The 12,069-nt window shown below is 38.9% G+C and overlaps 1 long non-coding RNA gene across 1 annotated transcript; it reads right to left on the reverse strand.

Annotated features, from left to right (window-relative positions):
- Positions 1 to 5,552: 5,552 nt before the first annotated feature.
- Positions 5,553 to 10,042, reverse strand: LOC136423516 (uncharacterized). Its single transcript, XR_010753749.1, has 2 exons — positions 9,857 to 10,042; positions 5,553 to 6,263 (listed from the first exon to the last, which is right to left on the reverse strand). It is a non-coding gene; the product is annotated as an uncharacterized lncRNA (long non-coding RNA).
- Between the last annotated feature and the right edge of the window lie 2,027 nt (positions 10,043 to 12,069).

The following is a 12,069-nucleotide window of genomic DNA, read 5'->3' on the forward strand; positions in this document are numbered from 1 at the left end:
ATCCTAAACTACATGACAGAGTTTAACGGCTGCGGTCACATTGGTCCTGTAGGTCGGAGCACCAGTTTGGGACCTATGATTATGACCCACACTGCGGCTGTAGTTTTCAGCTTCACATACAATGTCCTAAGTTTGTACTAAGAGTGCCTAAAAATGTATATTCAACCTGCTACCCTGAATTAGGTTCTGTTGCCACTGGGCCTCGAAAACACATTGAACCCCCGCTGTCTGAATCAGCTCACCTGTTTCTCCACTCACGGTTCTCAATAAGTTTCTTTCATCATGTCTAATTCGTCCAATAACTATCGGCTAATATGCCCCTTATACTCGATACGCGTTTCACGGTATCGACCATAAGCGCTTAGAATATTCAATAACGATTAGTGAGAATAATAGAGAATATGAATACACCGATCCTATTGTTTGTAAAAGCATTTTACAAAACGCGATGTTTGTCCTGACCGTCCGGGAAATGTACGGTAAGGTCAGGCGGAGTCAAACGAGCGGAATAGTTCCATTCATTATTGACGCGTTCCTTATTGCGTGCCTTCTGGGGAAGTAATCTCATGTCAGGCTGCTGTGAGGATGACTGGTCACCTCCACGGACCCTACAGAGAAGACTGTTAATCGATAGCCTCTGTGTTGTGTGTTCCAGCCCCCTGGTAAAATAACGTTTTCCCCCGGCCGGCAGATTCGCCCTGATAAGCAGAAGCTATTGGACGATACGTTTGGAAAAAGACTTTCTTCCCTTTTCGTTATTGCTAGTCTAATTGTTATTGAGCGTCTTCTAGCCGCTCTATAAGTTCACTGGTTTGTAAATTTGACATATGATAACTATAACCTCATTCAGACTGGGATTTTGGGGGCATCCTTGGACGTTGAGTGGGGGGAGGGGGGCGTCCCACTGCAAATATAGATTGTATGACGACCACATTTGCAAAACATAATGAACATGTATGGCGAAAACAATGTTATGCTTTATGACGTGATATCACACCATCACCAAATTATTGATATGATTTTCGCTTAAACTATTTAAAGGATCCAGAAAGCTGGTGGTGAGGGAGACTTCAGACAAGGAAGGGACCAACTGAAGGTTTTTAAAGGGCTATTTAAGAAAATAAAAAATATGCAACACATGAAAACGTGTGTTTGACATGATGTAAAGGTCTGCTAAGACGCCAAAACTATGTTATAAAATAACATGATTTTTCTACCAGTTGTGATCCGCCTCTTGGTAGCCATCATCTTGGATCGGTAATCCTAATTTTACAGATCAATCTTTACAACATATAGCCTTAAAGCACAATGAAAATGGACTGAAACTGACAATTTCTTTCTTGTTAGTTGAATGTCTGTAATACAAACAAGGCAACGACGTGATTAGATAGACAAGAACCTGGTTATACCTGAGTCAATTACAGTGCCCGCCATCATAAATTTTAACCAATGACGTCATTAGATCAGCATATTAATGAATTTGGTCAATTTTTCTTGGACAGTTAAAATAGGATTAGAAGTTTTGATATCAATTTGTATATTCACTGAATGCTGTTAATTTCATTTTGGTTGGACCAATTATAAAGGTGTGTCCAAAATAAATTTCCAAAACATATTGTTACATCCATTCAATAAATCAACTGTATTTATTTTATTCATTAATCTAATTATTGCCAATTTTAGTGCCTAGAACGTTTGTGATCCAGCGACTCTATCTTCAGAGCTCACTGCCACGTGCAAGAGTATTGCATTTTGTTTAGAACGAAACTAGTCATATATAAATGCACATACACTCGCGAGCGAACGGCTCCAAGAATAAAACCTCCTCGAGTTAGTGCAAAGGAAAGCTGACGTTTGCTGCACTGTACTCATCATCCGCCAGATGTCGTTTCGACTTAGTGACGTTTCTAACTTGAAAACGTTTGGCTAGCTTGCTTAAAAACGAAGGAACCGAAAGAAGGTTATGCATTTTTTAATTGTTCGTTTTGGTTTTGGATTGGGTACGTTTAAATTAATCGAATACATGTATATTTGACAGAGAAGATCCAACACAGGAGATGCTTGTAAATTTCTCTGGCAGCTTTTTCCCCATGTCCAGAATTATGGAAGTGAGCACCACAATCTACCGAGATTCCACACTAAATGAAGGGACACATGACTTTATCTTATTCAGTACTAAAGCACCGACATGCTTGGAAAATTACCCCGTTAAAAGACAACAAACATGATTTTCGTCATGTTAGCATTAATTCCGGATTCGTTTCAAAAATGTGTCGGTCTGATGAGGATTAATATCAAGACATTTTGTTCCTCACATATTCGGCCCACACAACTGATTTTTAAAAGACTTATTACAATAGAAGAAATTTTATCCCTAATCATTGTATTCTTTTGATACCGTATGTTAATTATAACGATATTCAATACAAATTCCAACGCCTTCATCTGATTCTGAAGCGTTCCATTAAAATTTACGAAGGCAAAATCAGTCTTACAGAAATATGGGAGGGTATATAGAAGTTGGTGAAAGGATTTTGCAGCCCGACTAGGGGACTTACGGCATCGATCACATGTCAGAAACGTTCCCAGCTGGGTTTACGTCTCGGGTTCGGGTGATATCCCCTCTAAAATTTTAACATCTTCATTTCTATCAGTAATCCTCACCGTTTCACAAATCTTCTCTCTCTCTCTTTTCCTGCTGATCCTAACAAATGACATCCTAGGAACGGGAATGGCCGGAATCCCCACTCATTAATATTTATCTAAGGAAATATGGCAGCAATGCGAGCATCAAAGCTCATGTTAATCCATGGTAGAACTGTCGGGAGAATTTTCCTTTTCGGATCTCAGATCGTTTGCCTCGACAAACCTTGCCCTATGGGGGTTAATGGGCAGCCGACCAGGCTAGCGAGATCGATACATGTAATCTGGAGGTCTTTACGGAGTTTTAGTCACGATGCATATGTTGAAAATGTCTCTGCATGTACTGAATTTCATCTTCATATTTCACCAGAAATTTGTCATTCACAAATTTCAAAGAAAGAAAAGACCCTGGGATTATCAGGTTTTGTCGGTACCACTCCGGCTGTGTTTGAAAACATATTCCGTACTGTCCCACTATCTATGTAAGTAGGTCACTATCTGATGCTTCTATCCCTGTATATCGAGTTTGAAGTTGTAATCAATAATGGCCGCAACCCTCTATAGCTAACAGGCATATACACTTCTGAGAATGAGAAATACTTCGACCGCAAAATGATCGTTTCTGATTGCAGGAGATAAGGAGAGGGAAACTTTGTGCTGACGAACATGGCTGTGTAAAGGGCGAATATCAAACATGAAAAAAAATGACCTGATGCGGGGGCATATGCTCATCCGCATCTATCGGTGAAAGGGTTATAGTCAATGATTTAATGACAACTTTGGAGTGAAGAAAACGAAAGCTTGTGTCTATGTCCAGCCTAGCAGGACCTGCCATGCACCCCCGCCATGTCTGTGTGCCAGTTTTCCTGTACGATCAGTCCCGAGTACTGGTGGTGATACATTACTGAAAAACGTTCAACAACGATGGATCTATATTTAGAGCAAACTCAATCGGAACAAAGGTTATTACAGGTTTGCGATAGCAAAACCTGTTCTGTTTTTGCATCCAAGGATGGGGGCCGCCATGTTGGATGTGACCATTTTATTAGGAGGGGTGTTTTTTTTTGTCGCTAATGTTGGGTGTGACCATTTTGACCGGAGGGGTGTTTTTGTTGCTAGTTTTCTTTTTTTGTGTTCTTGCTAATTTTTTTCTGGTTTTGGGTTAGGTGTGACCATTTTGACCGGAGGGGTGGTTTTTGCCACTAATGTTAGGTGTAAGAGATGAATGTTATTAGTGTGGTGGTGTTGTGACCTTGCCGTTGGCACAAATGGACACAAGGCCCACTGTACTAAAGGACGAGCAAGGTCCACTGAGCATCATGTTGTTGTGGTCTTGTCGAAAAGTAAGGGACGACAAGATCCCCAACGATAGAGGGTTAATAAAGATCAATGTGATGTTGGATTAGAAAGGGTTGCAATCGATGATATTGGGGGTGGTTTTTGTCGCTAATGTTGGTTCCCTATTTTTTTTCCTAGTTTTGGGTTAGGTGTGACCATTTTGACCGGAGGGGTGGTTTTTGCCACTAATGTTAGGTGTAAAAGATTAATGTTATTAGTGTGGTGGTGTTGTGACCTTGCCGTTGGCACAAATGGACATAAGGCCCACTGTACTAAAGGACGAGCAAGGTCCACTGAGCATCATGTTGTTGTGGTCTTGTCGAAAAGTAAGGGACGACAAGATCCCCAACGATAGAGGGTTAATATAGATTTGTTATTCAATGTGATGTTGGATTAGAAAGGGTTGTAATCGATAATATTGGGGGTGGTTTTTGTCGCTAATGTTGGTTCCCTATTTTTTTTCCCTAGTTTTGGGTTAGGTGTGACCATTTTGACCGGAGGGGTGGTTTTTGCCACTAATGTTAGGTGTAAAAGATGAATGTTATTAGTGTGGTGGTGTTGTGACCTTGCCGTTGGCACAAATGGACACAAGGCCCACTGTACTAAAGGACGAGCAAGGTCCACTGAGCATCATGTTGTTGTGGTCTTGTCGAAAAGTAAGGGACGACAAGATCCCCAACGATAGAGGGTTAATATAGATTTGTTATTCAATGTGATGTTGGATTAGAAAGGGTTGTAATCGATAATATTGGGGGTGGTTTTTGTCGCTAATGTTGGTTCCCTATTTTTTTTCCTAGTTTTGGGTTAGGTGTGACCATTTTGACCGGAGGGGTGGTTTTTGCCACTAATGTTAGGTGTAAAAGATGAATGTTATTAGTGTGGTGGTGTTGTGACCTTGCCGTACGAGCAAGGTCCACTGAGCATCATGCTGTTGTGGTCTTGTCGAAAAGTAAGGGACGACAAGATCCCCAACGATAGAGGGTTAATACAGATTTGTTATTCAATGTGATGTTGGATTAGAAAGGGTTGTAATCGATAATATTGGGGGTGGTTGTCGAAAAGTAAGGGACGACAAGATCCCCAACGATAGAGGGTTAATATAGATTTGTTATTCAATGTGATGTTGGATTAGAAAGGGTTGTAATCGATAATATTGGGGGTAGTTTTTGTCGCTAATGTTGGTTCCCTATTTTTTTTCCTAGTTTTGGGTTAGGTGTGACCATTTTGACCGGAGGGGTGGTTTTTGCCACTAATGTTAGGTGTAAGAGATGAATGTCATTAGTGTGGTGGTGTTGTGACCTTGCCGTTGGCACAAATGGACACAAGGCCCACTGTACTAAAGGACGAGCAAGGTCCACTGAGCATCATGTTGTTGTGGTCTTGTCGAAAAGTAAGGGACGACAAGATCCCCAACAATAGAGGGTTAATATAGATTTGTTATTCAATGTGATGTTCGATTAGAAAGTGTTGGAGTCAGTAATATTTGGCGTGATTGATCGGAGGGATGGTTTTTGTTGCTAATTTTAGTTTAAGACCACAGCAAGGATAAAGAAATGACACAGAAACAAGGATTCCCGCACACTTAGCAAGGTGCACGCTTACCGTTATAAAACTGACTGATTGTGACTTCATAATGTTGGCTTACTACGATCCTTACTGAAGGTCTGTATTGCTCTTTTGACCTAAACTTCCTTGCCTTTGAAATCTCTTGTCTTTATACTGTCTTACTCTGCTCACACAGCATTGATTACTTTATCTCTTCGCTGCAGTTCACTTAAACAAACGAATAATCGTCAAAGACGTCAAAAAATAACAATTATGGCACAACAATAGCATTAATTTTACAGTAATCGTTCCAAGTTTGGTAAGGAGTTGCACTGTAACTTCGTGGACGTAAGTGACGGAGTGAAATGTTACTGCAGGTTGCAATTGCATACACATTCGTCTAGGGTTTCCACCATTCGTACATCCGGTTTGATTTGAGCTGTCGTCAGTAAGTTAAATCACTTGTATTTTCTTTGATATACATGCAAAATCAGCCACTAAAAGTTGCACACTGAAATAAACAATAGTATAGACAATACGTATTCGTTTAGATCAAATAACGTGGACAACATGATTGTGCACGTCAGTGTGTGAATTCTCTAAATCGTGTCAGCTTTTCTCTGGCTGTAACAGCGCAATCATTTGGCTGCACATGGCTCTGATGCTGGTCCGGAATCCCCCCTCCACCGTGGCCTTCCTCCTTCATGTTCTTGGCGACTGTAGATGGTTGATCAGTTCTGTAGAGAATTTGAACATAATATGGACGGCATTGTATCTTGGGACAAAGGAAATATTTTGATGAACCTTCGTGGTCTGAGAGAGTTGAATAAATTGATGTTAGAATTTCTACGGTTTAAAGAAAATATTTATCTGATTTAATACACCCATATGACACACTTACTTACTTACTCTTCCTATATAGTATGTATGGCAAGCCGGAGTCATGAAATATAATGATTCGTGTCAAATAGTTCCCTATAGTTGATAGTTGACCTTTCCAACGATGTTGTCACATGAGCAGCTTCAAAAATAGTTTAAACAGAAGTCAAAATCTGATCAACAACAGAAAGCCAGTATAAGCAAATCTCTTTGCCATCCTTTATTTCCTGGGAGGGATCAGACATCTGTAGCTGGTATACAGCTTGTATTTATTCATACCAGTTTCCGCCAAGTTCTGCTGTGATGGAAGAAATATCCAGGAAAGTTGAGCAGGTATATATGAGCAGCTGGGAAATATAAAGTATCATCTGACTGACGAATATGATATGCAACATGTAATGTGTCGCTACCAATAATCGTCCGAATGTTTCAAAATGGCATTTATAGAAAATTGGGCGCGGACAGAGCAAAGCCCACTGGCTCTTTATCGAAAAGTACGATTAAAAGGAAACATAACAAGGAAACTTTTATAATAATGTATATAAACATTTAGAACTTGTCCATGAGTGAGTAAGCGAACTGCTTGTAAGGTCACTGCTATTTTGACTTTCCCGTGATAACAGTGACAATATATCCCCAGTAGTTTTTTTTTTGCTGTCTGAAAGACTGACGGGCAGGGTCACTGCCAGTGACCCACATTCAGCCGCGACTTCAAAGTAAACCGTCAGTTACAGAAACCTGTTACCTAATGATGAAACAGCTGCGTTCCCGTGACGATGCAAATTTGCAGACATAAGGCTCAGGATCTTTAACAAAGCTGACCACAAGGGTTGTGGGAACAGGTACAGGGATATCTCAAAAGTGACATTTCCATGAACTGTATGACATTGGGTCACACAATTTGACAACCTGAATTAGAGAAGATATCTGATATCCTACGATGTATCTCTCCATCTGTATTACACACGTGACATCATTTACGGATCGAAAGAAAAATATAGATGATTTGTTCATTTTTCATGAAATGTATATTTTCAGTATGAATTTGGCAAATTAACGTCTAGTTTTGTCATTTTTCGATATCAAGCGATGTTCGTGTTTTGTGACATTGGGCAATGATTGGGTCATACAGCTTGACGACCTGAACTGGAGAAGATATTCGATATCCCACAATGATTCTCTTCATCTGGATTACACATGTGACAATATTTACGGATCAAAAGAGGAATACAGATGATTTGTTCATTTTTAGCATGAATTATGCAATTTTAACGTCAAATTTTGTCATTTTGCGATATCAAGCGATGCTCGTGTTCTCCTTCCTTACACATGTAACACGATTTAAAATCCTATAATGAATGCAGATGATTTATGAACTGTTTTGAATTATTTATGCAAATTGGGTCATACTGATTGACGACCTAAATTTGAAAAGATATTCGATATCCCACGATATTTCTCTTCATCTGGATTTCACATGTGACAATATTTACGGTTCAAAAGGAAACTATAGATGATTTGTCCATCTTTAGTATGAATTATGAAAATTAACGTTTAGTTTTGTAATTTTTTTATATCAGCGATGTTCCTGTTTACTTTCAGTACACAGGTAACACGATCGAAAGTTACTTAGTATATGCAGACGATTTATGAACTGTTTTGCATTATCTATGCAAATTAGACATTCATTTGCAAAATTAACATTTAGTTATGCATGTTCTTAATTGACATATCCAAAATATGTGTTGCACAGGTCCTCGGTTTGCGGCGTTTGGAAACTTACGTCTTCTTTAAATACCATGTCCCCTAGAGGCCTGGTGTGCCCCAGTTTTGGGACAGAAATAGTCAGGATGTCTAAACCAAATAATTGAATACGGACGTGAGAATTGCCGGTACAGTTATCTGAAGAGTGAGATTTCCATAAACTGTATGAGATTGGGTCATACAGATTGCCGACCTGAACTGGAGAAGATATTCGATATCCCGGGATGTTTCTCTTCATCTGAATTACACATATGACAACATTTACGGATCAAAAGGGGAATACCGATGATTTCTTCATTTTTAGTATGGATTATGCAAATTAACGTTTGGATTTGTCATTTTTCGATATCAAGCGATGTTCATGTCCTCTCTCCTTACACATGTTACTCGATTTAAAATCCAATAATGAATGCAGATGATTTATGAACTGTTCTTGCATTATTTTCATTTGTAAAATTAACATTTAGTTATGCATGTTCATGATAGACGTATCTCAAATATGTGTTGTACAGGTGCTGGTATGCGTCGTTTGGAGATGTATGTTTTCTCTAAATACAATGTCCCCTGGAGGCCTGGTGTGCCCCACTTTTGGACAGAAATAGTCAGGATAAAAAAGGGGTTATCTAAACCAATTAATTGAATACAGACGTGAGTATTGCCGGTACAGTTATATCTGAAAAGTGACATTGCCATAAACTGTATGATATTGGGTCATACAGATTGACCCAAAATATGTGTTGTATCCAAAATATGTGTTGTAGTACTAGTACTTGTACAGGTTCTGGTATGCGTCGTTTTGAGATATTCGATGTCCCACGTTGTTTTTCTCATCTGGATTACACATGTAACAACATTTACGGATCAGAAGAGCACTACAGATGATTTGCCGATCTTAAATATCAATTATGCAAAATAACGTTTCCTTTTGTCATTTTTCGATATCAAGCGATGTTCCTATTTTCTTTTATTACACTTGTCACACGATTAAATGCCATATAATGTTTGCAACTGACTTATGAACTGTTTTGCATTATTTATGCAAATAAGATAATCATTTGTAAAATTAACATTTAGTTTTGCATGTTCTTGATTGAGGTATCCAAAATGTGTGTTGTACAGGTGCTGGTATGCGTCGTTCGGAGACTAACGTCTCTCTTTAAGGCCTGGTGTGTCCCAGTTTTGCGACAGAAATAGTTGTGAGAATGAACAAAAAGGGGTTATCTAAGTCAATTAATTGAATATGGACGAGATAATTGCCGGCACAGTGATTCTGAAAAGCGACATTTCCACGAACTTTATGATATTGGGTCATACAGATTGACGACCTGAATGGGAAAAGATATTGGATATCCCATGTTGTTTCTCTTCATCTGGATTACACATGGGACAACATTCACGTATCAAAAGAGCAATACAATACAATACATTTTTAGTACGGATCATGCAAAGCATCTTTGTGTGTCCCAGTTTGGGGACAGAAATAGTCGTGAGAATCAACAAAAAGGGGACGGGGACGGAAACACACACACACGAATGCTGTGCAAAACATAACCTTATCTGCGAAATTAATAAAGCATGTCCCAAGTACCTTACCTGAGCTCCTTAGTTCCTCGAGCTCCCGCGCCTTTCTGGCACATCGGTCTGGCCTTTTCCTCACCTATCTCGGTTACTTGATTGTATTACGTACCTTCGTTTTCCGCTCACGATCTCTTAACCTCCGCTCTTCAGATGCTGGCTTTGGCCTCTTCTTTCTCACCATGTTGTCATGAGAAGTTAGAAATCTCTATAATCGCTAAAACTGAGTTGTTTTCTGACACAAAAATACTGTTTGTTCTCAGACGTCTAGACACCATCGGTCTGCTCGCTCAGACTGGCGGAAGACCGCCTCAACACCTTTAAGGCAAGTTCCAACCAAGTAACTGGGTTGTATGGGTCATACGCTGTTGTCGGGGAAATCTCAGATATCTTGAGACTGACGTGGCAGAATTGCTTGAAATTTGGAGAGCACTTGGACAAGAAAACATTCATCTCAGAAATGTATAGCATATGTGGCAAATCTACATAATATTTCTATAATCTATTAAGAAATAGAATGCTAGATTTTACAAAGAATGGCTCGCGCACCACCTTTGCCACAGGCTGGGAATGTTGAATTTTTTGGAGGACATAGCGACAGTCATATATTGTTAGAATAAGTTTCCAGAAAATAAGAATATGGCCAAAATAATATGAAAATGTAAAAATTAGCTCATTTCGGTCATATTTTGGGGGGTTGCTATAACTTAATTAACGAATATCTAAATATAAAACAAGCAATTGCGTTTTCCAAGCAATCATTCATATAAACCAACTCCTTACGCATTGTTTGTCCCCAATATCAGCTTTGTAGCTCTTGGCTAAAGGTGGGGCCCAAAGCTTTAAAGTTTAGATACATATATTCTGTAAGTTTTCTATCTCTTACCAATCCATCAAAGTCAATCAACTTGACAGCTGAATATCTGTCAAAAGATTAATCGTATTTAGCACCCTCTCTTGAAGTCATTATGTGCAATTATTTTTAATTATGCATAGAGTGCAGACAGAAACGTCCTGATGGGCAAGCAGAATGGGCCAGGTCATTGTAAGAAATACCTGGTGTTTGTTTTGAAACATGACAGCGTTGGCTAAAGATTCTTGGTTAAAGCAAGGTCCTTGGTTAAAGTGAAGAAAAGGATTTCCCCGGACAAGTTCAAGCCCTTTATTAATTGGGGGCTTTTCGTTTGCTATTTCAGAAGTTTGAAAGGCTACATGAGACAAACAACATGACTCTAACCAAGGAGGTTTTATATAAATAAAACCTCCTTACTCTAACGGATTCATATGTTTTGAGAACAAACTTCATAGTCAGGGGCATGTAGAAAAGAAATCAAACCCAATAGCAACTGTTTAGGTAAGAAGTACTACTTCAAGTAGTCACTAATTGACGACTTCCATTTTGCTCTGTGTTTATTTCATTATTGTGTACTATACCTTTAGTTATTATTCATCTTTTCATTTTCTTGTATACTTGCAATTACCCTACGGTCATGAATTTGTAATAAAGTTATTATTAGTAACAATGTGGCCAGGCACATCACAAAATAACCCACTAGTATGATTTTTTTAGAATGAAAGTGAAACCATATAAAACTTAACTTCTCACTTTCCCAACTGAATGGAATATACCGGTACAAGAATAACAGATTGCATGGTATATGACATAATTGTACAACGATTTTCATCATTCCTACAAAGGATAATCCTTTTTACGGCACCTATATGTTTTTGTAATAAAACTGACAGACGTTTGTAACATATTGCCCCATTTTTGGTATATTGACCACTGCCAAAGGGTAAATTCTTGTTTACTGTAAGTCTATTAATATTCGCGAGAAAATAATGTTCGCGAGATTCACGGAGACCTTACCTTCGCGAACTCATCATCTCGCGAACTTGTTTTACTATGCCGCCACCCTCCCCACACCTTCCGTCCCAAACACTGACACTACGATGATAGCAACTTCCGATGACACTGTCAGGACTCAACTGATAACAGACCATTCATTCTTTTCAGCATGAAATAAACTTTTCATGATTCAACACACATGCGATACATGAGGTCATTATTTAGTTACTGTGTACTAAGAGCGGTATCTAGTATTTACTAGTATTTACATTACGAGTAACAGAACATTGCATGATCTATCCCACGATCTGATCGGCAAAAATCTATCCCACAAAGGCGACTCGGTGGGGGAAAATGGCGTCGGTCTTTGTTCAAAAATCAAAGCGTACAAATTAATGGGGATACAACATTATTTAAAAGAATTCCTATACTAATACATATTTATGTATGTACAATGTGGAATGTACAAGAAAATT

The sequence above is a fragment of the Branchiostoma lanceolatum genome, chromosome 17 (genome assembly GCF_035083965.1).
Source record: "Branchiostoma lanceolatum isolate klBraLanc5 chromosome 17, klBraLanc5.hap2, whole genome shotgun sequence".
Classification (NCBI taxonomy): domain Eukaryota; kingdom Metazoa; phylum Chordata; class Leptocardii; order Amphioxiformes; family Branchiostomatidae; genus Branchiostoma; species Branchiostoma lanceolatum.